Source organism: Silene latifolia, chromosome X, assembly GCF_048544455.1.
Source record: "Silene latifolia isolate original U9 population chromosome X, ASM4854445v1, whole genome shotgun sequence".
NCBI lineage: Eukaryota > Viridiplantae > Streptophyta > Magnoliopsida > Caryophyllales > Caryophyllaceae > Silene > Silene latifolia.
Window position 1 is genome coordinate 88,025,071 of NC_133537.1, and position 27,929 is coordinate 88,052,999.

Below are 27,929 nucleotides of genomic sequence, written 5' to 3' on the forward strand. Positions count from 1 at the left end.
GTTATTAAACGTCTCTAATAACGAGTTCTAACATCCGATCAACGCCAAAATCAAAAGAAAAAAACAATTCACTCAAATTTTCTTTTGCCAAAGCCAAATTAGAGATGAAGGTTTCACTTTTAAAACTCGAAAGGGAGTCAAATTTCATAAAATGTAATATTAAACTTTGACAAAAGGTCATAAATAGATCAAAGTTAATGGAAATTGGGTAAAATTTAAAGAAATTTTGGGTTTAACAATCAAAATCATGATAAAAAGGTTTATATTCCCAAGAACAATAGGGAACTAAATCAAAGTTTCATTTTCGAACCTTTTTAAAAAAAAAAATAGGTATAGTTTGCAAAAGTAACCTCAACTTTTAATAACGAATCAAAGCTGGTAGTTTGAAAGTTTAGAGATTGAACAAAAGAAAAGTAACTTAGGTATCATAGATGCAGGTATGCTAAAAGGATTCAACTTAACTACTTAAAAGAGTTTTGATGAACTTCCCAGGGTAAGAGTTGAAGTCAAATCTACAAGGATGTCAAAGATAGAGTTTCATAGGTTACCAACATTAAATTTTAAGGAGGCATGATGAAGCGAGGAAAGGAGGTATGAACGGTAACACCCATGGTCAAGGAAGAAAGGGAAATTAGACAACAAGGAAACGTCAGGTACTCAAATCTCAACCACTACCTCATCCCAAATAGTTTCGAAAACTTCCTAACAACAAAACTTATAATCACAACATTCCCAATAATTTCCTCAATTCACTTATGTTACTTCATCCTAAGCAATTCCAGGAAACAAGGTACTCCACTATAAGTGTGATCTCATCACTCCAAATCCTCAAACATCCACGAACAACTTCTACAAGACCAAGGTCAAGGTCAAAATTTTCAACAAAGCTATACTCATATCCAACTAGCGTCAACCAAACCAGTATCCTATTTAGTTACTAAAACAAGCACTAAGACTTTCCAATAATTTAGCTTAGTCTCACTCTCATACCAAACCTCAAGTAGTAATCAATATCACTCACTTAAACCAACTAATAATCCCACAATTAGCATTTCTCACATGGTGACACAAACATTAAACCCTCATATCCAAGGCAACTACCAAAGTTAATCCCAAACTTGACTTAGTCAATCCTATATCCTCAATTTCACCATTCAATTTCATCCACCTTAGGTCAAGTACTAAGCACTAGTATCCCAAACATAAACAACAAAGCCAGGTTCTATAACCTTAGTAACAAATGCAACTCACACCTAACACACATAACACACAGAATCCACCAATCAAGAATACTCACTTTATCAAGGATCTAGGTATAAGAACCATCAAGTATGTCTCATCACGCTACCTAAGTCTTTCCAACATCAAATCCTCTCAGAACCAGGTTTAAGGGACAAACACAATAATCTCCTCAAAAGTCAAATTTCCCAACCAAGGTCAACATTCCTCAAAACAAATAGTACTATCAAAAAGGCGTTAAGGAAGGATAAGTAAGGAACAAATTAAAGGACAAGTTAGGAAATACAAGAGTGACTTACAAAGAAAAAGAAAAGAGGATTTAGAAGAAGGAATAAGCATTAAGAAGTGAAAAACAGGGCAAGGTACACAAAGAATGAGAAACATCTTCGAGGAAGTAGGAGCATTCTTCAAAGGTTGAACAATTCTTCAATCCTCAGCAATAGGCACCAAATCTTGATCTTCATGTAGGTAAGCTCACGGTAAATGATCCAAGGGCACAACAATTATTAAATGACAATCAACAAACATGTTAGAACCTAACAAAGAGCAAACACACTACAGACTACCACCTTAGGTCCTTAAGTCTACCCATCTCTCATTCATTATTCAAGGTCAAGTTCAAATTAAATTTGGGGTACACGTGTGTGCGTCGGGAGCACATAGGCTCTGATACCAACTGTGACACCCCGCGATAAAGCGGAAAACATAACTTATAAATTCAAGCGGAAATTAGGAAATTTTTGAAACTTTTAAAACTTAAAGCGCGGGTTCATTAAAATCCAAAACATAAATAAAGAATGCGGAAAGAAAGTTTAAATTATACAAACGTGATAGTCGAGGTGAGGGAAAATATATCCCTCGAATGACAATACAATAAAAGGTAGGTCTAAACAATCCTAATAAACCAACTACTAGGCCGAAGTGCTCGCTAGCCCACACATGTCTTCACCCCATGAATGCATCACTAATACCTGTCATTCATGTAAACATGAACGCCACGATCGGTGGGAGTAACTCAAAGTTCTCCCAGCCACAAAATGTCAAAACGAACATAACAAGGAACTAAAACAGGTAAGTCATATAAGATACATACAAAAGATAAGAATATCAAGTTTATATGTAAACATGGCAAATAATTGAGATGGAACAAGATAGGCCAACATTAGCTTAATAAAGATTCAACTGATCATGTGAAACAATTAAATAATATGAAAGACAGGAATATGGTCATTTATACAAAAGCACGCATTTCAAAGAAATACAATATAGATATGAGATTAGAATCCGAATCATGTGAAGCAGTTAAGTAAGAGATCAACCAATGCCAATTACAAGAATAGAAACTGTAGCCATTATTTGGAAAACCACTTAACAAACATTGCACGGGACGTGGCTACTAATGTCACATTCATACTTATGGCTTGCATCTCACCATAAGAACGGATGGGAACATCAATCCCGACGATCATATCGCAACTAGAGGGCTTATAACTCACCCCTAGTATCCGATAAGACCAAGACAAACAACATAAGGCATAACTCTTACTTTGAAAGACAAATACCGATATCTATAACCAAGCAAGACCTTTACTACTCATATGAATATATAATTCCCCTGGTAGGACGACAATGGTATTCCCAAGACTCAGTCCTAGTCTAAATCTGGCCAGACTCTCGGGGCAGAACGGTCCCCGATTCGACATGCGGCAGAACAGTCCGCATCCAAGACTCGATCGACAGAACGGAAGTCGAGAACCCACAATCGGCAGAACAGTCCGAAAGAGGCGGAAAATATGAGCTAAACCCACAATCGGCAGAACAGTCCGAAAGAGGCGTAAAGACAAGTCAAGCAAAATGTATAGCATAAAAGCATTGTCACCAGAATACAATAAGAGGTAACTCGTAATCGGCAGAACAGTCCGAAAGAGGCGGGAAAAACATAAATTAACCAACTCCCGGCAGAACGGCACGAGAGCGGCGTAAACAACTACTTGGCAGAATGGCACAAGTAAGGCATAAAGATAGGTCGGGTAATACGTTATAACATGTATGGCAGTATAATGGCATTTCTACAAGAATACGACTCTTACAAGTAATTATTTATAATAATCTTTTCGTACTTGTAACACAAAAATAAATATTTCATTTCATATTTAAACATGCCGGTTAAATAAAATATAACAAGTGATAATGAATAATTTACGTTATATGACATACGGGACGGAAATTTAAATAAATCAAATGTCCCGAAGTGGACACTAGAAGTACCATAATAAGTGTGACCCGAGCATAAGATATATGTACACATGTACAAGCCCAATGAAAGAAACATGTAAGCCCAACACTTAAGGTATAATGAGTCCCTTTAAAACAATAAGGTGAGCCCAAAAACCAAGGAGTAGTGAGCCCAACCAAATAAGTGTGTGAGAGAGCGATATTAACGAATTACGTTATAAAAATATGAGACGGAAATCAATTATTTCAAATAAACCGAACTTGCGCCAAAACAATTCATGGAACGATTTCAACATGTCATTTGGCCGCACTTGCACGACCTTCATACCCGACTTTAACCAGCCACTATGCCCGACCCCATACAAACCCGGTTACCACCTAAAATGGCCACCATTCAAACCACTAACTACCGCCCTCACCAACACTCCTCCACGGCTACACTCAGCCTGTAAAACAGTCCACACATCCGTCCTCAAGGCCACCTAAACAACCACCCGAAACCATACTTGACAAGTCCTTAAACGACCCAACCAACTCATTTAATCTATGTCCACAGCCAACATCACCCACGACATCCCCAAAACAGAGATCAATCCGTGACCAAATGGTCTTGTACCCTCACCCAAACAGCCACCACGCACCTGCCCACAACTCGCTCAGTCATCGCGCACCAGCCACAACTCATGGCTGCCCATAACCACCCTTCACACCGCCTTATGCCCTGTCCTAAAATCAATCCAAAAACAGAACCAGAGGTACATACAACCGAGCCCAAACTCAGCTCCCAATGACCACCCATTCGACAGTCCCAAAACAGTTTGTGGGTTGCACTGACGCCGTTCCCAAAACAGACTACACCCTACCGTGTCACGACTACTCGAACAGTAGCCAACAGTCGAACAAGATGAAGCATATCCGACATACAAACAAAGGTCGAATCCTCTTAAACGATCCGAGCCATGAAAACAGCCGTTCAGAACATGTAAAATACTTGCTAAACTCACTCAATTAACCATACACATGAAAGTAAACATAAAGAACACAACTTTCACATACAAGGGGGGTTAAAAACGAATTTATGGAGCGAATTATCGACTAATTGTCGAGTAACCTATCCCCGTTACCTTATCCTCGCGAATTCCAGAGTAAGAACGTCCAAAACACGAGCCTAACCTCAGTCTTCAACTAAAAGGGAAGAAAAACGAGTAAAAAGGGTCACAAAACCGAGTTTGTAAAAGATGCCCATTTCGAAAAATTCAACAAAGTTAAGACTTTCTTACCTAGAAATGAGGAGGAAGAAGAGAGGAAGCCAATGGTGTGAAAATAATGGAGTTTGGTTGAGAAATAAGGGAGGGATCTCGGGTTGAAGACGGGTTAAAAATGGTGTACGGGCTCTCTTTGATTTTTTTTGGTTCACTGCTGCGTTTTTGTTGTTTGCAGGAATGAGAAAAGAAGAAGGGAGGTGGGTTCACGGAATCAACAGCAACAACAATTAATAATAATAATAATAATATATAATAATAATAATAATAATAATAATAGTAATATGTAAAAGTAGAGTGTGGGGTGGATAGGGGTGTATGTGTCGATTTCCGATTGGTCCGTATTTAGATAAGATTCTCCATTGAAATGTGACGGTCTAAAGTTAGACGGAATTTAAGACGGAAAATATTATTATCGTCATTATGGTCATTATTATTGTCCGACCAAAAGTACGTATTTTTCTATAAATTAAACTTTAAAATATTCTTTTCATTAAAATCGTGCGCAAAATGAATTAATTAAATTAAATAATTTAATAATATAAAATAAGGTAATTAAACGGTTTAATAAATTATAATTGTCAAAATGAGAAATTCGCGGGTGTTACATTCCATGTCAACAATTACAAAGTCCACCGGGATGAAAAATTTCCCAACTCTTACGGGAACATCTTCCCATATCCCTAATGGTGTCTTCGTCAATCTATCGGCCATTTGGAGTGTGATATTGGTGCATTTAAGCTCTCCCATCCCTAACCTTTTACTCACCGAGTACAGCATAACACTCACACTAGCTCCTAGATCACATAAGGCTTTGTTGATCGTGGTGTCGCCAATGGTACACGGTATTGAGAAGCTTCCCGGATCTTTGAGTTTTGGAGGTGAACTCCCTTGAAGGATTGCACTACTCACCTTAGTGAAGGCGATAGTCTCAAGCTTACGGATTGAATTCTTCTTTGTGAGGATGTCTTTCATGTATTTGGCATAGGCCGGCACGTGATTGATTAATTCCGTAAATGGAATTGAGAATTCCAAATTCCTCACAATTTCCATAAATTTTCCAAGTTGGTCATAAAATTTGGGCTTCGCTTGACGATTCGGAAAAGGAAGTCTGATCACAATGGGCTCCTTCTCCTTGACCATGTCTTCATTTTTCTTTGAAATTTCTTCTTTTGATGGTTCTCCATCCTTGGAGTTTTGCACAAATTCTTCTTTGTCACTAGCTTCCACAACTTCATCCTCAACTTGCTTCTTCGGTGCTTCATACCTTGTACCACTCCTCAAGTGAATGGCACTAACCGTTTCATGTCTTGGGGGATTACTTTGAGGTGGTAATTGCCCCTTTTGTCTTTGTGAGCTTGAAGATGCTAGTTGAGTCAATTGGGTTTCCAACATTTTGGTGTGAGCTAGGATGTTGTTGATGGTGATTTCCTTTGCTTGACTATCCTTTTGCATTTGAGTGAAAAACTCTTGTTGATTCTTTTGCATTTGGAGGACCGCTTTTTGAACATCAAAACCTTGGTCATTTTGTTGATTGTATGGAGTTTGATTTTGGTAACCTTGGTTTTGGTTGTAAAAGAGTCTTTGATTTTGGTTTCTCATGGGAGGTGGGGTGTATGTTGGTTGAGGGTTTTGAACATTTTGGCTTTTGTATGAGAGATTTGGGTGGAATTTGGTGTTTTCATTGTAATAGTTTGAATAAGGGGTACCACTCTTGTATGCTTGGAAAGCATTCACTTGTTCATTTGTTCCCCTACATTCACCTTGGTCATGTCCCAAAGTTCCACAATTCTCACATATCCCACTTAGGATTGATGAAGATGCCGTCATGGCATTAACATGATGCTTTGGTGATTTTGAGGCTTCTTCAAGTCTAGCCATAGCTTTTTCAAACTTCAAATTGATGGTATCAATGTGAGCACTAAGTTGAGCACCCAATTAAGTAATGGAGTCCACTTCATGCTTTCCTCCTCTAGTAGCCTTGCGAGGTCTACTATATTGTGAGTTATGGACCGCCATTTCCTCAATTTTGTTCCAAGTTTGATTGTCATCAACTTCGGTGAACATTCCATTTGATCCCATGTTGAGAATGTTCCTTGAAACTTCATAAAGACCGTTCCAAAATTGTTGTACCAAGAACCACTCGCTATGTCCATGGTGAAGACATGAGCGACAAATTCCCTTGAATCGCTCCCAAGCTTCATACAAAGATTCTTCATCCCTTTGCTTAAAGCCCGTAATTTGAGCTCTTAGCATGTTAGTCTTTTCCGGTGGATAGAACTTTTTGTAGAAAGCTAGAGCCAACTTTTTCCAAGAATCAATTCCGAGAGTAGCCTTATCAAGGCCTTTCAACCATTGTTTTGCGGTGCCAATTACAGAAAAAGGAAATAAGACCCATCGAATTTGGTCTTGAGTTACACCGGTTTGAGAAATCGCATCACAATAGTCACAAAAAGTCTCCATATGAGAATGAGGGTCTTCACTAGGCATCCCCCCAAATTGGCTTCTTTCGACTAATTGGATAAATGCGGATTTGGCAATAAAATTTCCGGTTAGATGTTGTGGTGTGGGAGTACCATTGGGTAGGTTATCCTCGGTGGGTACGAAATGTGATGAAAACATAGGCATTGTGGGTTGATTTTGTGTTGGATTTTGTGTTGGGTTCTCCTCACCTTCTCTTGCAAAAGGGTTGATGAACTCAATAGTATTTGGTTGAATATCAACAACCTCACCAATACCTCTCAAAGTTCTCCTAGCAAGTCTTCTATTGGTTGTCAAAGTCCTTTCAATTTCGTGATCAAAGGGTAACAAGTCACCTTGTGACCTTCTAGACATGCAAAATATCAAACAACTCGAAAACAATTAGAACAAACCTTGAGGAGTTTTACTTCCCCAAGGCAAAGAAAGACACAACTAATAACAATATAAGAAAATCTAAATCAAGTTAATACCGTCCCCGGCAACGGCGCCATTTTTGGTCGGACTATATTTTTCGGTTACTTGTCGTTAGGAGCACCTTGACCAAAACACAATTTATAACTTCACAAACAACTCTACAATTAGTAAAGAGGCAAGTAAAGGTCGGATCCCAAGGGACGGGAATTGAGATGAGATTTCTATTGTAACTAGTGGTGTCTAAGGGGTGTCACAATTGGGGTTTGATGTAGAAGATCACTAAACTAAAAAGCAATGAAAGTAAACAAGCAAGATAAAATAAAAGGGATGTAAACAATTGATAAAAGGCATTAGGGTGTCATGGGGTCATAGGGGATTCATGGGAATTGATCATACAAACATATTCTCAAGTTATAAGCAAGCAATTATTATTGTGATGGATCGAGTTGGTTTATATCTTACAATCCTAGGAAAGTTTGGGTCCTGGAGCCGAATCAATTAGATTGTACAACACCTACAAGTCGACTTAATCTTCCCTACTTAACTATATGCATGGTCTAATGAGACTCGAGTTGGTTTATGTCTTACAAGTCTCATTGAAAAGATAGGTGATGGGTAAAAAATGCAAGGATTCATAGGCTCACATTTCATCAAACATAACATGTGCATAAGTTGAGATCACAACAAGCAAGCAAATAAACTATAAAAGCATATTAATTTAAGCATGAATCATCCCCCATGTTGGTTTCCCCTAATCACCCATTAACCCTAGCTAAGGAAACTACTTACTCATTATCATGTTGAACATGCTAGCAAGGTTGTCAATCATACCAACAAAGTGAAACATGATGAATAAATGAAGATAATTAACAATAACTAAAGAGGGATTAAGAGAATTATACCTACTAATGATTCCAATAATAAAGCAAAGAATAAATGAAGTACTTGATGCTTGATTGAGAGGTTGTCAATCTCCCAATAATAACCCAAATAATCTTCAATTACCCAAAATAAAGGATGAACAAGAGAGAGATCAAGGAAATAAAACTTGTATTAAAACTTGATTAAATGTTGATTACAATATTAAAGAGAGATTTGATTGATATTAACTACTCTAATGATTGCTAAGAAGAACATGCTCTTCTAATTAGACTAATGGGGTATTTATAGTAGGGATTAGGTGTATGAATTAGGGTTAACTAAGGGCTTAAATGACGATTAAGTGCCTTGTTGAGGAAACGCCGGTCTCTTTTGGAAGACTCCGGTCTCTAGGGAGACTTCGGTCTCTAGAAAAAGATGTGCATCCTTCCTTGAAGTTTGAAGAAGATGAAATGGGACTGTCTGGGAATCCGGGCGTCTTTAGCATGGGACGGGCGGATTTGGCGGTCTCTGCCCGGGCGTCCAGGGGGTGAAGACGGGCGGATTTGGGAGATTTTGCCCGGGCGTCTTCTGCAGAAGCCGCTCGGATTGTGGCTCGGCGGACGGGCGGATTCAAGGCAATCCGCACGGATTGTCAGGCAGTCTTGTTCCTTCTTCTTTTCTTCCTTTTTCTTCATAAAATCTTTGAGGATTTCCTCGGGGATGCAAGGATCTTTTCTAATCATTTCCCATCTACTATAGTATGTACAAAGGCCTTCTAATCTTGTCTCTCCTTGATGCTTGGTCATTGAATTCAATCAATTTAGCCTCATTTTGCCATGAAAATGCAAGGTTTGCACTCCTTTCCTACCAAGGGATCAAAACCTCATAGAATATGAAAAACAAAGAATTAAAGACAATAAATGACCCAAATATGCACTAAAAAGAATGGGAACAAGGCTAATTCGGGGACTAAATATGCTCTAATTATGGTCACATCACAAACTTAAAAGGATTTGTTGAAATCCTAGGATGTCTTATTGACTAAGGAGTAAGAAACTAGAAAAGTGTTTTAGTTTCGTGCATTGCAAATTCTACACAAGAAATTTAAGTAAATTGTGATAAGTTGGTAAAGATAGGGATTAAGAGTGAATCTATCTACAAATGACTTTATCACAGGTTATGTGATAACAGTGGGAGCATCTTTCAGGTTAAAGAGCCCAAGTCTAGTAAGAAGACTAGACAAATACTTAGAAATAAATTCAAGTTATTAGAGATAACATTGACTCGAAGGAAATATCAATTGATAAAGTTGGAATATATGGATATAGGGTATATCCACTTGCCAAGCTTTTATTGCATTTTTAACTAGTGTTTATAATACACTAAAGATTATAAGATATGAAGTAGTAATAGTGTATTGACTATTCATAGTGCTAATCGCATTTATCGTTTGAGTTTCATTAAACTCACCCGTTACCTTGTCGTATCCGAATGGGCTGTAGAGACAAATTGAACCCCATTAAAGTGAACTGGATTGACATGGTATTCGCCCCTAGTCACTTATATAAGGTGACGTCTCGAAGTGACTAGAGTGTGATGCGATTTATGGCAAGTTCAAGTGCCATAGAGTCATATGGGATGACTAGTCGATCACATAGGCAGACTGTATGGGACACTCTGTCGGGCAGTGATCGCTTATAGAGTTCTGGTAATTCATAAAGCCTGGTCGTGGCAAGAGCTACTATAGTATTCTTATGAGTCAATTCTTTTGACTAGAGACTATTCGCCCAAGTTGGCACAAATTTCTGATTAGCTTTGATTTATGCTCTACAACTATCGTAAATGAAGTCAAATTGGGTATATTTTGGGTTATGATGAACTGTGGCTAAACAAAGGAAATAGTGCGATAGGAATTGTCCACCCCTTGTCAGGGTCGTTTGTAATCTCAAGGCCACTCGAGGAGTAGTGAACCGGAAATGCGTGGCCACGCTCGGAAGGTATCTATGATAGATAATTCCGGTCAGACGGTTACTCTCCAGATCGAGGAAACCACTCAAGATATGATCAAGTGCAAGTACGACTTGAAAGACACCTTGCATTAATTTATAAAATGTTATTTATGTGATAAATATGCATTAAATTAATTAATAACATGTAACATACTACATGTTACATATCGTGTGACAAATGACAAAATAAAATGGTAGTCCATTTTAAGAGGAGAAACCGGTTTTGGGTAGTATCAAATGGCTTTTGTTTGTTTGCATTTGTTCATAGTGTATGACATATGTGATGAGTACACTAGCCAAGTCTTACACCTAGTGTTTAGATAAGAACAAATGGGAAAAGTGAAAGACCATATATTGGTCTCCCATCCTCCCAAAACCGTGACCTCCTTCCATATAATAGAGAATTATTATTCTCTATTCATTCAAGTAATGCACATTCATTCATTCATGCATACCTCTCTCATACTTTGTTCATCTTTCTCCAAAATTAGAGAAATCATGATCCAAATTGTTCAAATCAAAGTACTAATATTATCAGTGTAATATATGAATATTAGTGATCAATTTTAAGGTATACTACTAAACAAATATCTAGCACATATTATTTAGTAGTGATAAGGGCTAGTCTTGGGTGCAATCAAAAGGAGTGGCTTCTATACTTGGAGTCTTTGGAGGATCATCCTTATATTCATAATAGCTCAAGAACAAGTGAAGGCAGGAGACCTTACTTGTGCCCACAAAACTGAAATTAACAATGTAAGGGACATTGTTTTCTTATAAATCTCTTATTTTGTTATGCATGCACTAGATCTAAAGAACTAGAAATTAAAATGTTAATTTGTTCACTATTAGAAGAGTCTGATAATAGGTATATGAACCTAACAAAATTACGTGTTGGGAAGTTTATTTTAATTTCACTAATTAACACCCAACCCCGCCCATAACTATAACGGTCTCTACTAAATAAAACGATGGCTATTTTGGATACGTATCTCATGCGAGTATGTTGGGAAATGTGTCCTCTACAATAGTGCGATCACATGATTTAAATATCATAATTAAATCTCATACTAAGAATACGTGAGGGATGATTCTTTATACAGTCGACTGACCGTCATTAATCGGTAATGATTGGCTAACTAGAGTTTGGCATTACCGTCGTGTGACGGTGGTGGTCAGTTGATCCCTTTAGGTCACACCTATAGGATGAGGCCCAAATAGATATTTAATTAATTGTATGCGATACAGATTAATTAATTCATTAATTATGGGAGTGCAATTTTGCGTCTTATTTTAATGTGATTAAATAAAGATTAAATTTAGTGATTAAGGGTTAAAGTACTAAATTAGTTGAGGTATTAATATTGTAACACCCAGGAATTGTAGGAACGTTGTTGACCGATCTTGTTGACCAAACAGACCTTAGGGGTGATTGGGTGAGGGATCAGACTGGTAATAGGAGACGTATAGGTTAGTTACTCGACCTAGCCGAGGCCACTCGGCCGAGTATCGCCAATACTCGACCGAGTGGAGTCTACTCGGCCGAGTATTCCTATACTCGACCGAGTATGGCTGCTGTCGACGCGTTATTATAAATGCGAGTTCGCGAGATTCATTTCTATTTTCTCTTTTCCACGACAGTTTCTCTTTCTCTAACCCTAGACCATCACCCTACTCTAACACTCCATAGCCTCATACCTTAAAGAAATTAGCCTAAACCCCTACCATGGGAATGTCGGGATTCGCGGAGCAAGGAGGACGTGGGTGGTGGTTGTCTATGTCGTCACCGATGTGCAAGGTTAGGTAAGTTTCTGCCTTGTGCCCTTTTGACTGATTCTTTGAGTATAGTCGCGTAATAGGATATGGTTATCATTGTTAGGGTGCTTATTGAAGTCGGACGTGGCTGTAGTTGGAAGTCTTTCATGCTTTGCGATGAGGTAGGGTCTCTCTACTCAGTCTACTGTTAATTGATTTGAGATTATGATTGTATTGTAATTTGTGTTTGTCTACTGATCATCGGAGTATGGTTGTTGGGGTGATGATGTCGTTATGGTGTGACAGCTGTGATGTTGTGGGTGTGATTGTGGTGGAGTCACTTGCGGGAGTGGCTTCACACCCTAGTTCGCCCTCCGTGGAACCCGTCACGGGAGGGGATGTGCACATTAAGGGACGGGGATTGTTAGTCGCTCGATGATGAGCTGGACTAGGTGGGAATGGACTGCGGTCACCCACTGGCGGCGAGGGTTACCTGTTGCGATGGGTAACCTGGCAGGGCTACACCCTTCGCGGTGTAGTCGGTTATGGTACGATGCGGTAAGGTTGAGATGGTGGATGATCAGCTGTTTACTTTATTGTCTTATCTTATATTTGATTAGTCAGTACTGACCCCGTGTTGTTTTGTGGTATCTGCGGTGATCCATTCGGGGATGGTGAGCAGTTGGTTTAGCAGGTATTGTTGATTACTGCTGCTGGGATTGGAGGGATCGAGTCATCACGCTACTGGTCTAGAGATGTAGAATCACAAGTGTTGTAATTGAACTTTATTTTAGGGACCTTGAATAGAATGGTATTGTAATAGATATTCTAATGATATAATATGGTTCTTGTATTGTCTAATTTGATCTACCTCCTCGGGAAACCGAGATGGTGACACCGTCATATACTGGAATGGTCCTTGGTAAGGCGTTCTGGTGTGCGGGGGTGTTCCCAAGTGGTATCAGAGCCGACGGTTTTGGAACCTGAACTAAAGAAATTAATGAACATAGGGTGTCAATTAAAATGAACCTGGTGTATGTACGTTGGGAGCCCCAGCCGATGCTAGATTTTGGGTGAGTAGGCGCCCTCGTTTCAAAAACATGGCCCCATCGGACTTAAGCCAGACACGGGAAAAAGGGTAGTTAGTGTAAGTCGTGAATTGCTAGGTGATGTATGTTGTGTGCATCTATTATGTGTGTAGCTATTAATAGAGTGGTATGTGTTAGATGTATGTGTGGAAAAGTGGAAGTGAATATAGAATTAGTGCAATGTGTGATCAGTGACAAATTAATCAATTTGTTTCACGATGAATGTGTTATGTGTTGAATTACTATGTTACAAATATGATTATGGGACATGTCTGGTGTTTAGCGGAATTAACGATGATGTGACATAAGAATTAGACTTTGCAGGTACTGTAGTTAGTTTGTTAGTATGCTATAAAGATAGAATAAGATAGTTGTGGGGAAAGGGAGGAATAAAGGTAGGAATGATGATTGTTCCGATGATGGATGTTATGTGATGTGTGTTAATGTGGTAGAAATCAGCGTTAATAGTGACGAGCCGGATGTCCGGAACTCCGAACGATATTGTTTAATCTTGCAGGAATAACGAAAAGTTACTACTCCTTATTCGTTTTCGGAAAACTCGACCGAGTGGATCATACTCGGCCGAGTACCAAGTTACAATACCCGTGTGTCTGTAATGTGAAAGTAATAATCGCTTCGTTTTTTTCAAAACTCGATCGAGTAAGAAAGGTACTCGACCGAAGCGGTGTACACTCGGCCGAGTATCTTTGAATACTCGACCGAGTAGTGAACACTCGGCCGAGTATTCCCAACACTCGACCGAGTATTCTCAGTAGAGCCATTTGCGGGTTATACAAAAACCCTAATTTCGTGCTTTTCTTTCTTATTTCCGCCTCCCATCTTCATCTTTCCTTCTCTCTAAAACCCCATACTCATCCTTTCTCAAGCTCTTGGGTAAAATCTTGGTGTCACACTTGTTCCTATTTGCCCTAAATCAGTTTAAGGTAAGATTTAAACTCAAATTCCTTAATTATTTTCAAAGACTTTGTGTATTAGCATGCTATATTTCAATTTCTTGTTAAAAACAATCGAAATTCTGTCTTAAACTTATTGATTTTCGAATTTGACCACATATAGAACTTGTGTATATTTTGGTTGATTAATTTCATGAGGTAAAAATTCAATTTCTGAAATTCTAGGGTTAGCAAAAACGAAATTTCCCTTACTGTTGATGAGTATCCTTTGATTTGAAGAATTTGAAAACTTGGAACCATATGAATTGTAAAGTAGTTGGTGATTTTCTGATAGTTATCTTAGAAACCTCATTCTAAAATCGTGATACAAGTAAAACAGACCGTCTTTTGTGCTAAGAACTTTCAAGTGTCAATCCTTTGTTAAAAATGATTTTCTTGCAGTATGGTGAAAACTAGAGGTTTACCCAACAAGAGACCTCGCGCGAATGTCCAACTCGAGGCTGGGCAATGTAGAAGTGGACCGGTTATACCGCCGGTGGAGGCACATCCATCGGTAATTTTTGCTAACTTCGATCATCGTAAGGCTTTCGTGGCTCTTATGCGCCGTCCTTTTCGCCCCACCCGTTGTGTCAACCCTAGTATCCTTGAGACTCTGGGGATTAAGGAGGACATAGTTCACATTTTCAAGATTTTGGGCATGGAGGGGTTGTATCACTTGAGAAAGAAATCCTACCCTCACTTAACCTTAGAGTTTTTGAGCTCTTTTGTGTATGATAGGAAGGGCAAGACCATCTCTTTTCGTCTCATGAATGAGGATCATGAGCTTACCCTTGACGAGTTGGCTGACCATTTGGGTTTAGAGGCCGAGGATGATGACTACCTTAGTGACGTGGCCAATAACAGTGGCGCACCTCGGTACCTTCCGTATTTGATCGCGAGACCCGCCCCTAGCGTCAGTGCCATGTTGATTAATGACATTCAGCACGTGTCCCTTCGTATGTTTCTAAGGATGATGACCTGTTTGTTGTACTCGAGAGAGGACGTGAGTAAGCTCAATTCTCACGAAGTCATGCTCCTTATGTCTTACCTTAACCTCCACCGCCGGAAACCGTTTTACTACAGTGCTCCTGGTATAGTGTGCTCTAGTCTGGAGCGCATGGCACAGTCTGAGACCCGATTCATTGCTTGCGGGGCCATAGTGACCCGCCTAGCTCAGCGACTGACCGACTTTGAGGCCCCACCTCCTGAGGGGAATGAGTATGTTGAGGTTGTACCCACCATGGACGCCTTGATATTGGCGTCGAACCGATGGTTGAGGAAGATGGATGATGGGTCGTATGCTTGGAGGGTGAGAAGGACTATGTGGATGGTGCTTCCGGACCCAGCTCATCTCCCTGTGGTTGATCATTTGGCCGAGTGGGAGCCTTGTGGCATTCCTAGACCTGAGCCCCAGTCTTACCTGATTGACCCACGGATCCTCCTGGACTTACATGAGCCTGTCACCGTACATGAGGGACAAAGAGCGAGGCACCTCCCCCACCCGGGAGCGTCGTGGAGTTAGGCGAGCCTAGGTAGACCCGGGTGTGTCCGAGCCCTCTTAGTCCGCCCCCGACTCCTACCCTTACCATCCTTATCAGTACTCGCCGTACCCTACGGTGCATGACCCTAGGATGCAGCCTCATTAGCTGGCTGAGCGGATCTCTTCTACTTTGGTGCTCCGCAACCTACACGAGATGACCCTTAATCAGGGCATCGGGACTGAGTTGGCACAGCCCGTCTGGTGGAGAGGACCGGGAGTGGATACGGGGGTGTTCCACAGTTATGGGGTGGACCCGAGTTTCGGAGACCTCCGAGGAGAGGCGAGTTTGGCTACCTCGCAGACCGTGGGGAGCCAACTCCCGTGATCGACTAGGAGGGGACTACTCGGCAGCAGGTTTTCAGTGCGGGGAGTTCAGGTGCAGTACTTGGCGCAGGTGGTGGTGATGACATGGAGGAGGGTCCTCGTTGCTGATCTTAGGTTGTTAGACTATTTAGTTGATTTCTTGGATGTTAGACTTATTTAGTGGTGATGGACTTGTTTTGTTGTGTCGGATTTATTGCTTCTTCTTTGGATGTTGCTTTCGGAATTTGGTATCTCCCGTTGGATGACTGTATTTGGCCATAAGGCCGTTAGTTACTTAATTATCGTAGGCAGATGTGTTGAATGTCGACTATGGTAGGAATTTGTTGTGCTTCATATTGCTGCGAAGTATTTTGTGCAGGTTGATTGTGAATACTCTAAGTAATGTCGTTAAAACGCCCTCTGGTTATGATAACTCGGCCGAGTATAAGCAGTACTCGACCGAGTAGAGTTCACTCGGCCGAGTATACAAATATACTCGACCGAGTATTGCTTACTCAACCGAGTAGCCTTCATACTCGGCCGAATGTTGATGTAACAGAAGGCACAGATGAATGATAGTTGTATGAGAGAGTGGTTCATATCTTATTTTGTTATTTTATACTATAACATGCCGCATAGATGAATGATAGTTGTATCACGGATACGTGATTGAGAATGTTTCGTTTTATGACATTGCTTGGTTGTCGGGAACTTAAGTGGTTAGGGGAGGAAGACTCGAATCATTAAATTATGTGAATGGTTGCACCATACGCAGTCAGTGTAGTAATGGTAATAAGTTTTATATGGGTATATATTTGATTGCAGTGATAATTGCCTCAACGAGTTGCGCATAAGACTCTCATTAATTATATTGAGTCGTTATACAGTAGTGGGGTGCCGAAATGTCTCGGTCTTTATAAGTCATAAGTGTGCGATGTCATAAAGGGAGATATACTACGTATTAGCTTTGGTTGGTAGTGAACTTCGGGGACGAAGTTCCTTTAAGGGGGGGGAGAGTAATGTCGCGGAATTAAGTATTTAATTATGTAAAATATGTGTTTAGTTATACCTATGACTTTGGAATCACATGTATGTAGTTAACATTCGGAATTTATGTTCATGTTTCCTTGAAGCGGTAGCTATGTTGTATTCGGGTAATATGAAGATTATACTATACACGGATGTCTCAACTCAATTTTTATGATAAGTATTTTATTGATGAAATATGTATTTTATTTATGTGTAAGTATTTAATTTTATGAAATATTGGGAATCATATGTATGTTGGGTGTGTTCACATTCGGAATTACTGGATTATAATTATGTTTTCTTTAAGCCGCATCTATGTTGTATTCAATTAATATGAAAATTATATGGCGCAAGGGTGTCAAGTAATATGAAGATTCGATTCAATTGATGATAATTGGTATACGTGTTCGGAATGTGGTGATTGTGTACTTATGTACTTTACAATGGTGTATCGCTTTGCATTTGTATATTTAATATAAGCGTATTTTAACGTGGTAGTTTACATTTGTGTATGGTTTTCTTACATTGTGTAAAGTGTTACAATTGCATACTTGTGTAAGTATAGGGTTGAATACTGTTTTGAAAATGGGTTGCATACGTGTTTTAGGGTCAATAATAGTGGTGCCATGTATGGCAAAATAAGGCATAGGAATTTCGCTAATCTCCGTATGTATATGTATAAGTTAGTGAGTAGCATTGTTTGGAAAGGTAGCTGTGATAACGATTGTTGTTGAATAAGATGGCTGATGGTAATGTATGGATAGTGTGAATTTGTGTATCTTTGTGAAGGTGGTTAAGGTCATGGTACGTAATCTTGCGGGGAGTGTCGTACGGGCTGAACTTCGGGGACGAAGTTCTTTTAAGGGGGGAAGATTGTAACACCCAGGAATTGTAGGAACGTTGTTGACCGATCTTGTTGACCAAACAGACCTTAGGGGTGATTGGGTGAGGGATCAGACTGGTAATAGGAGACGTATAGGTTAGTTACTCGACCTAGCTGAGGCCACTCGGCCGAGTATCACCAATACTCGACCGAGTGGAGTCTACTCGGCCGAGTATTCCTATACTCGACCGAGTATGGCTGCTGTCGACGCGTTATTATAAATGCGAGTTCGCGAGATTCATTTCTATTTTCTCTTTTCCTCGACAGTTTCTCTTTCTCTAACCCTAGACCATCACCCTACTCTAACACTCCATAGCCTCATACCTTAAAGAAATTAGCCTAAACCCCTACCATGGGAATGTCGGGATTCGCGGAGCAAGGAGGACGTGGGTGGTGGTTGTCTATGTCGTCACCGATGTGCAAGGTTAGGTAAGTTTCTGCCTTGTGCCCTTTTGAATGATTCTTTGAGTATAGTCGCGTAATAGGATATGGTTATCATTGTTAGGGTGCTTATTGGAGTCGGGCGTGGTTTGTAGTTGGAAGTCTTTCATGCTTTGCGATGAGGTAGGGTCTCCCTACTCGTCTCATGTTAATTGATTTGAGATTATGATTGTATTGTAATTTGTGTTTGTTTACTGATCATCGGAGTATGGTTGTTGGGCTGATGATGTCGTTTGGTGTGTGTTTGTGATCTTTGTGGGTGTGATTGTGGTGGAGTCACTTGCGGGAGTGGCTTCACACCCTAGTTCGCCCTCCGTGGAACCCGTCACGGGAGGGGATGTGCACATTAAGGGACAGGGAATGTTAGTCGCTCGATGATGAGCTGGACTAGGTGGGAATGGATCTGCGGTCACCCTGGCGGCGAGGGTTACCTATTGCGATGGGTAACCTGGCAGGGCTACACCCTTCGCGGTGTAGTCGGTTATGGTACGATGCGGTAAGGTTGAGATGGTGGATGATCAGCTGTTTACTTTATTGTCTTATCTTATATTTGATTAGTCAGTACTGACCCCGTGTTGTTTTGTGGTATCTGCGGTGATCCATTCGGGGATGGTGAGCAGTTGGTTTAGCAAGTATTGTTGATTACTGCTGCTGGGATTGGAGGGATCGAGTCATCACGCTACTGGTCTAGAGATGTAGAATCACAAGTGTTGTAATTGAACTTTATTTTAGGGACCTTGAATAGAATGGTATTGTAATAGATATTCTAATGATATAATATGGTTCTTGTATTGTCTAATTTGATCTACCTCCTCGGGAAACCGAGATGGTGACACCGTCATATACTGGAATGGTCCTTGGTAATGCGTTCTGGTGTGCGGGGGTGTTACAAATATAAGTTTTGAGGTAGAGGTAATTAGTTATTTAAAGTTACAAGAAGTTGTAATTTTAACTAACTAGCAATTATGGGACCCATTATATGATGATATAATGGTAGTATACTACCCAAAAAGTGGAGTGTATATTATATTATTAATTGGAATATTTAAGTGTTAAATGATTACATTAATAATTAAAAATGTAAGATAGTTGAACATATGACTTATAAGCATTTGTGGGACAAATGACAAAAGGCAAAAATGGACCATAAAGGGTCCATTATTTCGGCCAAATGAGAGCAAAAGATGCTCTTGTTTTGTCTTGTTCATTTTGTTATAATAATGTGTGATAGTGACTTACCCATGACATATCTTACAAAGCTTAAATCCTACACTCTACCTATACAAACCATAGACTAAAAACAAAAGGCAAAAGATTCCTCCTTTGCCTTATGCCAACCGGTTTTGGCATTACAAAAGGAGGAATTTTGGTTGCTCATTTTGTTACTTCTTGTCTTGCTAGTGAATGCTTATATTTCTCTAGCTTTCTCACATGCAAAATTCATACAAGCTCTCAACAATACTAATACACATCATATATTACTTAAGATAGTAATAAAAGATTATTAGTATTATTAAGGTAATATTTCTACTACATATCTAGTTAATATTAGTAGAGATTTTTGGGATTCATCTTGGGTGCAATTTATTGGAGTGGCTTCTAAACTTGGAGTCTTAGGAGGATCATCCATCATGTTTAGCTCAAGAACAAGTGAAGGAAGGTGACCTTACTTGTGCCCATATTTTCGAAATACATAACAATGTAAGGAACGTTATTTTTCTTATAAATCTTTCATTTTGTTATGCATGCACTAGATCTAAAGAACAAATAGTTAATAAGTTAATTAGTTCACTATTAGAGGAGTCTAATAATAGGTATATGAACCTAACAAGTGGTATCAGAGCATAAGGATGTTGCATGCATAATCGGTTATTGTTTTTCCGAGTTAAAAGGTTAACATATAAAACTTAAAAATTTGTGATTTATAAGTATAAGCCACGAAATCACCATGCATGTTATATATTATGGTCCTAAAATGTTTTTAGGTCATTTTTATGATTCATGGAAATTTATTGCTCATTTTAAGGATTTTTGGTCATTTTATTACATTTTTATGACTAAAATGGGAATTAAAATGCTAAAAATAGTTAAATTTCGTTTATGACCTTAGAAAATTTATATGACCTCACATGCATATTTTACAAGTTGTGTGTAAAAGGACGTGTTAATTTGATTAATATTGCATGTTTTATGATTTTTATGAGATAAAAATGGATTAAAAGAGGTAAAATGGTTAAAATTAGTTATATTTCGAATTAAGCCATGATCTTTTAATATGATGTCACATGCAATATTTACAGAGAGTATGTAAATTTCTAGATTTAAATATCTTCTTTAGCATGATTTATGGATTTTTGAGTAAAAATGGCATAAATAGTGACTATTTTAGCAACAATTAGCTAAAACGTATTGCATGGCTTGAGAAAATTATTTTAAGTTGCATTAATATCCCAATAATCAGATCTAAAGTTGTAAAAATTATTGGAGTAATTTTCGGATACTTTATGTATTTTATGAGATAAAACCGATAAAATGCAACTATATTTTCTAAAAATTAATTCGAAAATTTTAACATTGTTTTTTGACATTATGAGGGTCATGGATTTATTCCAGATGTTCAAAAATTTAAAATTCAAATTTTGAAAATTTATGAATTAATTTGGATTTATTTCATAAATATTGCATTTTTTAAGGTAAAAAATGAGCATAAAATTAAATTAAGTTGAATTATCGTCAAAAATTTAGTGATGACTGATTTTTGAGTCCTAAAATGTGTTAAGATAATTAACTTGAGCTTAGATGTGATTTAAATGTTAATTAGTGATTTTAAAAGGTTATTATCACGCATTTTCATAAAACCGGGTCATATGTACGACATAAGTTAAATAGGGCGATTTGGCACATCATTTGGAATGATAGGTACATATTATAATGCTGCATATTTCAATTGTTGAATGTCTTTTATTTATATAATTTTGAATTATGTAATTTTATCTTAGTATGGCCTTAGTTTTAATCAATATTACCCGTAATGAAACGGAATATTGATTCGGTTGTAATTTAATGTGATCTCGTATCACTTTTATTTTTATTTTTATTTTCATTAGTTTTTCCATTTTACAAATGTATAATAGGAATAGTTTTGTATTTTTATTATTATTTGTAATTATGGTGCATCTTCAAGATGGTGCCATTCGGAAAGGTGATCCGACGAAGACGGTGTCTTGAGAGGCGTGCCAATTGAAGACTCAAGGGACCAAAGGAGTTGGTTTCCGAATATGTAATAGATTATTTGATTTTCTATTTTTAGGAAGGCCATACTAGGAATTTTATTTATTGCTTTGCATTTCTTTTAATATGTTACATGCATTGCCAAATCGCCATAACAACACATGCATATCATATCGAGTCATCGACCGTGACAATTATAATTATCGTAGTTCACCGCTTTAGTTCACTTAAAACGTGATAGATAATAAATTGACAAGACCTCTCACATATAATAATTGAGATAAGGCCTTACCAAATAGTAGAAACCCATGAAGTACCAATTTCACAAGGGAGTTAATCCGGCTTCACCGTAATACAAACCTTGTTACGTTGGCGAAGTGGGGTAGTAAAAAGTTATTACATCGAAAATTGGATTGAGCTCAACGGAAGTATTGTTGACCGTAGTCGCATGTGTTCCGGGCTAAAGATGAGAATTAGAGTAATTTTTATCGACCGAGAGTTCTAAAAGTAGAATCGATTAAAAGGTTAATCCACCGAGTTATATTAATAAGGGATGAATCGGCTCACCGTGCCCGAGTTAATATGAATTTGGATCTCGGAATCATTTATGTAGTTGGGTGGAGGTCACTATATAAATGCAATACTTGTAGTTAAATTTACGAGTATTATTAAAACGATAGATGATAATTAATTCCTTCATTTCCTATTTTGTAGTCAAATTTGTTTTATCAACCGCAATGGCAACTCCAATCACGTCTGCATCCACTAGTTCCACCACGCTTACCAATGTGTCATGGCTCCGATCCTTCATGGATCGATGTAAGTCAGAAAAGAATTGGTCTAATTTCGCCGATTGGGACGCGCAACTTCGCTTGGCCGCGCAAGGTGATGACAAGCTTCGTTACCTTACCGAGGCATCTCCCACCGAACCACCTAATACTAGCTCCACCCCCGCCGCTAGGCAAGCCTATGAGGTTTACCAAAAGGAGTCGGCCGCGATCAAAAATGTGTTGATCTTTGCTATGGAGGCCGAACTCCAACGAAGTGCTATAAAGATTAGCACCGATCATGAGATCTACATGATGCTTGTGAACATGTTTTCACGAGCTCCTAGGGTCATTCAATATGAGGCGGCTTCCGCATTCTTTGATCTTAACATCAAAGAGGGCCAAAAGGTGAGCCCACATGTGCTCAAGTTGATAGAGCATGTTGAGACCTTGAAAATGCATAAGGTGGAAATTCCCGATGAACTCGTGATTGATCGAATTCTTCATTCCCTCAGCAAAATCAAAGCATATGTTCAATTCCGGGTGAATTTTAATATGCAAGATAAGAAAGTTTCTCTTGATGAGTTGCACAAAATGCTTGTGCAAGCCGAAAGGGACATGGGGCTAAGTGTTAGCACCACCAAATATGTGCTCAATGTTAATCAAAAGAGCAAAGGAACTTTCAAGAAGAGCGGGAAAAAGGGAAAGAAGCGAACCCCCAACAGGAACATAGCTAAGACTTATGAAGCAAGCTCCTCCAAGCCCAAGTACAGTGCCCCCTCCGGGGACAAGTGCCACTATTGTTGTGGTGTTGGACATTGGAAAAGAAATTGTTCCAAATACCTTGGCGACATCAAAGCTGGAAAGGTTATTCCAGTAGGTATATAACTATCCCTATTTTTCTGTTTCAATCTCAATTAGTATGTGATACAAATTGTGATGATTACCCTCTTTATTGTAAATAGGGGCTCCTACCAAGGACAAAGGCAAGGAAAAGCAAACCTTGAGGATCACAAGGGAAGCTAGCGTAGCTGACCATGGTGATGGATCATTGGAAGCTTGGCTTTTATTTGCATTGTCTTTAATTTTATGATGTATTTCATGTTTTAGAACTATTTTGATTTCCTTGTGTGACTCGGAAATTGATTTGTATCCTTTAAACACGGGTTGTATTTTGGATATTGGTGATTTGGTTTTCAACCCAAACCACTTGTTTTATTATGTTATTTGTTCTAAAACCATCATCATTAATTACTTGCGTAGAGAAACATTAGATAAACAACTTAAATTGATTGATTAGACGATTATGATGATGGGATCATTATATGTCCATAAGCTATGAATCTGATTCTCCTTATGTCTTTGTTACTTAAAGTAACAACTTACTTATATAAGATCAATTCTAAAGTTGTAATGAGCTATTGAACTCATCAAGTAGGGAATTTACGATACCATATGGACAGATTATTCTAATTGGATGGTCAACCATGAGATACCTAGAATAGAGAGTCTATTAAACCAGATTACATGGATCAGACTGTCATATTATCTAGCTGCCATGTTATGATGGCCTTCTGAATGCTAGCACATAGTCTAGAAAAACTCCTAATACTCCGTTAAATATATATGTTTGTGCCTCACAAAGCTATCTCTCGAGAAATTAGATATATTTCTGAGAGATAGAGTGGGAGTAGATTGAATAGACACAAACATCTCTTTTAGTTGAAATGGTATTACTTTGTGAAAGTAATAAAATTATAGAGTGGGAGTTGGTATTGAACTATAATCTATGAAGATAGAATGAGAGCATAGTTCAGTGGGAGTTTATCGCACATGTCTTATTACTTTGTGAAAGTGATAGTATCATGACCTTCTTACATACGAGCCGATGCATTACAATCCGAAAAATGTTACTCAAGAGTAGTTTTACTTAAAGGAAAGGGTCTCCTTAAAGTGAATAGAGCTTTAGAGTACACAAATGCATGAGATTTACATGAAGATGTTGATCAAGATAAATTGTGTTAGGAATTGCCGCATTTCATTTCAATGAAGAATGGCAAATGAAATTAAAAATTTGCTTTTCTAAAATGGGAATTTAGAGAAGAAAGTTTTTGAAACACGAAACCTTAGATGAAGATCTAAGAATCCTAACATCTTATGCGAAGCTTTCTTAAGTAAACCTAGGATGGTCTTAAGCAAGCATTAAAGGATTATACTTTACGTTCATGTGATTATAGTGAATTGTTTCATTCACATGATTGAAGAATCATGATTTACATGAAGTTAAGTGGGAGCTAGAATTGTTTCTCTATGTCTTATATGTTGATAACATATTACTTATTGAGAATTATGTACCAATGTTCTCTTCTGGCAAGAGTAATTGGGACACTTGGAATGGGATGCAAAGTATTCTAGATTTTGAACCTATGAGAGAGAATATTGGCATAAAGTTGAGAGTCTTATGAGGATAAGATCTTTCGTATCTGTTTAACATCAACAAGGTTGAATGGCTTATTCATAATGATGAAAGTGGAATTACTATGATGGAATCATAGTCGTTCACGGAACCCATTAAGTTGTTGATTACATGAAATCGATTGCTAATGTTTCCGCCATTAGAACGATTATGTATGCCAACAGACGCACGTGCTGTGATGTACCATATGCTAGGTACATTATGAGTCAATAATAAGTTAATTCATAAGATGGGCTGGTGAAAGCCTTAAAGTACAATTGATGACTTGTACATATGTTTGGATGATAAACTAAGTTAGGTGTTGAAGGGTTGCACAAACATTAGTTTCCAAGCTTAAAAGGATTTGATGAAATCCAAAGCTAATGTTATTGACTAAGGAGCAAGAAACTGAGAAAAGTGTTTTAGTTTCGCGCATTGCAAATACTACAAAAGGAATCTAAGTAAATTGTGATGAAATTGTCAATGTATGGATTAAGGGTGAATCCCTCTACTAATGACTTTATCACAAGTTATGCGATAACAGTGGGAGCTTCTTTCAAGTTAAAGAGCCCAAGTCTAGCAAAAGCCTAGACAAGTACTTAGAGAAATTCATGTCATAAGAGATGACATAAAATGGAAGGAAATTGCAATTAATTAAGTTGGAATATATGGATATCGGGTATGTCCACTTGCCAAGCTTGTATTGCATTTTAACTAGTGTTATAATACACTAAAGATTATAGAATATGAAGTAGTAATTGTATATTGACTATTCATATGTGATAATCACATTTATCGTTTGAGTTTTATTAAACTCACCCGTTACTTTGTCGTATCCCAATGGGTTGTAGAGACAAATTGAACCCCATTAAAGTGAACCGGATTGACATGGTATTCGCCCCTAGTTACTTATATGAGGTGACGTCTCCAAGTGACTAGAGTGTGATGCGATTGATGGCAAGTTCAAGTGCCATAGAGTCATATGGGATGACTAGTCGATCACATAGGCAGACTGTATGGGACAATCTGTCGGGCAGTGACCGCTTATAGAGTTCTGGTAATTCATATAGCCTGGTCGTGGCAAGAGCTACTATAGTATTTTTATGAGTCAATTCTTTTGACTAGAGACTATTCGCCCAAGTTGGCACAACTTCTGATTAGCTTTGATTTATACTCTACGATTTCGTAAATGAGATCAAACTGGGTATATTTTGGGTTTTGATGGACTGTGGCTAAACGAAGGGAATAGGGCGATAGGAATTGTCCACCCCTTGTCAGGGTTGTTTGAAATCTCAAGGCCACTCGAGGAGTAGTTAACTGGAAATGCGTGGCCACGCTCGGAATGTATCTATGAGAGATAATTCCGGTCAGACAGTTAATCTCCAGATCGAGAAAACCACTCAAGATATGATCAAATGTAAGACACCTTGCATTGAGTGGGAGATTGTAATAGGACAAGAGAATTGGTGATGCACACTTGTCGAGAACAAGTGGGAGATTGTTGGGAAATGTGTCCTCTACAATAGTGCGATCACATGATTTAAATATCATAATTAAATCTCATACTAAGAATACGTGAGGGATGATTCTTTATACAGTCGACTGACCGTCATTAATCGGTAATGATTGGCTAACTAGAGTTTGACATTACTGTCGTGTGACGGTGGTGGTCAGTTGATCCCTTTAGGTCACACCTATAGGATGAGGCCCAAATAGATATTTAATTAATTGTATGCGATACAGATTAATTAATTCCATAATTATGGGAGTGCAATTTTGCGTCTTATTTTAATTTGATTAAATAAAGATTAAATTTAGTGATTAAGCGTTAAATTACTAAATTAGTTGAGGTATTAATATAAGTTTTGAGGTAGAGGTAATTAGTTATTTAAAGTTACAAGAAGTTGTAATTTTAACTAACTAGCAATTATGGGACCCATTATATGATGATATAATGGTAGTATACTACTCAAAAAGTGGAGTGTATATTATATTATTAATTGGAATATTTAAGTGTTAAATGATTACATTAATAATTAAAAATGTAAGATAGTTGAACATATGACTTATAAGCATTTGTGGGACAAATGACAAAAGGCAAAAATGGACCATAAAGGGTCCATTATTTCGGCCAAATGAGAGCAAAAGATGCTCTTGTTTTTTCTTGTTCATTTTGTTATAATAATGTGTGATAGTGACTTATCCATGACATATCTTACAAAGCTTAAATCCTACACTCTACCTATACAAACCATGGACTAAAAACAAAAGGCAAAAGATTCCTCCTTTGCCTTATGCCAACCGGTTTTGGCATTACAAAAGGAGGAATTTTGGTTGCTCATTTTGTTACTTCTTGTCTTGCTAGTGAATGCTTATATTTCTCTAGCTTTCTCACATGCAAAATTCATACAAGCTCTCAACAATACTAATACACATCATATATTACTTAAGATAGTAATAAAAGATTATTAGTATTATTAAGGTAATATTTCTACTACATATCTAGTTAATATTAGTAGAGATTTTTGGGATTTATCTTGGGTGCAATTTATTGGAGTGGCTTCTAAACTTGGAGTCTTAGGAGGATCAACCATCATGTTTAGCTCAAGAACAAGTGAAGGAAGGTGACCTTACTTGTGCCCATATTTTCGAAATACATAACAATGTAAGGAACATTGTTTTTCTTATAAATCTTTCATTTTGTTATGCATGCACTAGATCTAAAGAACAAATAATTAATAAGTTAATTAGTTCACTATTAGAGGAGTCTAATAATAGGTATATGAACCTAACAGAGTATGCAATCATTATTTTAAATCCTAACATGTGAATTTCATTCTATGTCGATTTAATGCATTTAACTTGTCAAAGTTATGTTAGCATATGAAGTTCATTTAGCTATTTTAGCAAGAAACAAACAAAGAGAGGAAGGAAAGAGATATTCTTACTCTTTGGAATAAGATAGATTAACAAACATGTGAAT

The 27,929-nt window shown here is 38.0% G+C and overlaps 1 long non-coding RNA gene and 1 other non-coding gene across 2 annotated transcripts; one reads left to right on the forward strand and one right to left on the reverse strand.

Moving 5' to 3' along the window:
- Positions 1-1,969: 1,969 nt before the first annotated feature.
- LOC141621481 (uncharacterized) lies at positions 1,970-4,832 on the reverse strand. The gene is made up of 3 exons (XR_012532370.1): positions 4,755-4,832; positions 4,599-4,659; positions 1,970-2,210 (listed from the first exon to the last, which is right to left on the reverse strand). It is a non-coding gene; the product is annotated as an uncharacterized LOC141621481 (long non-coding RNA).
- Positions 4,833-6,884: 2,052 nt separating this feature from the next.
- Positions 6,885-6,992, forward strand: LOC141624750 (small nucleolar RNA R71). The gene has a single exon (XR_012534554.1). It is a non-coding gene; the product is annotated as a small nucleolar RNA R71 (small nucleolar RNA).
- The last annotated feature ends 20,937 nt before the right edge of the window (positions 6,993-27,929 follow it).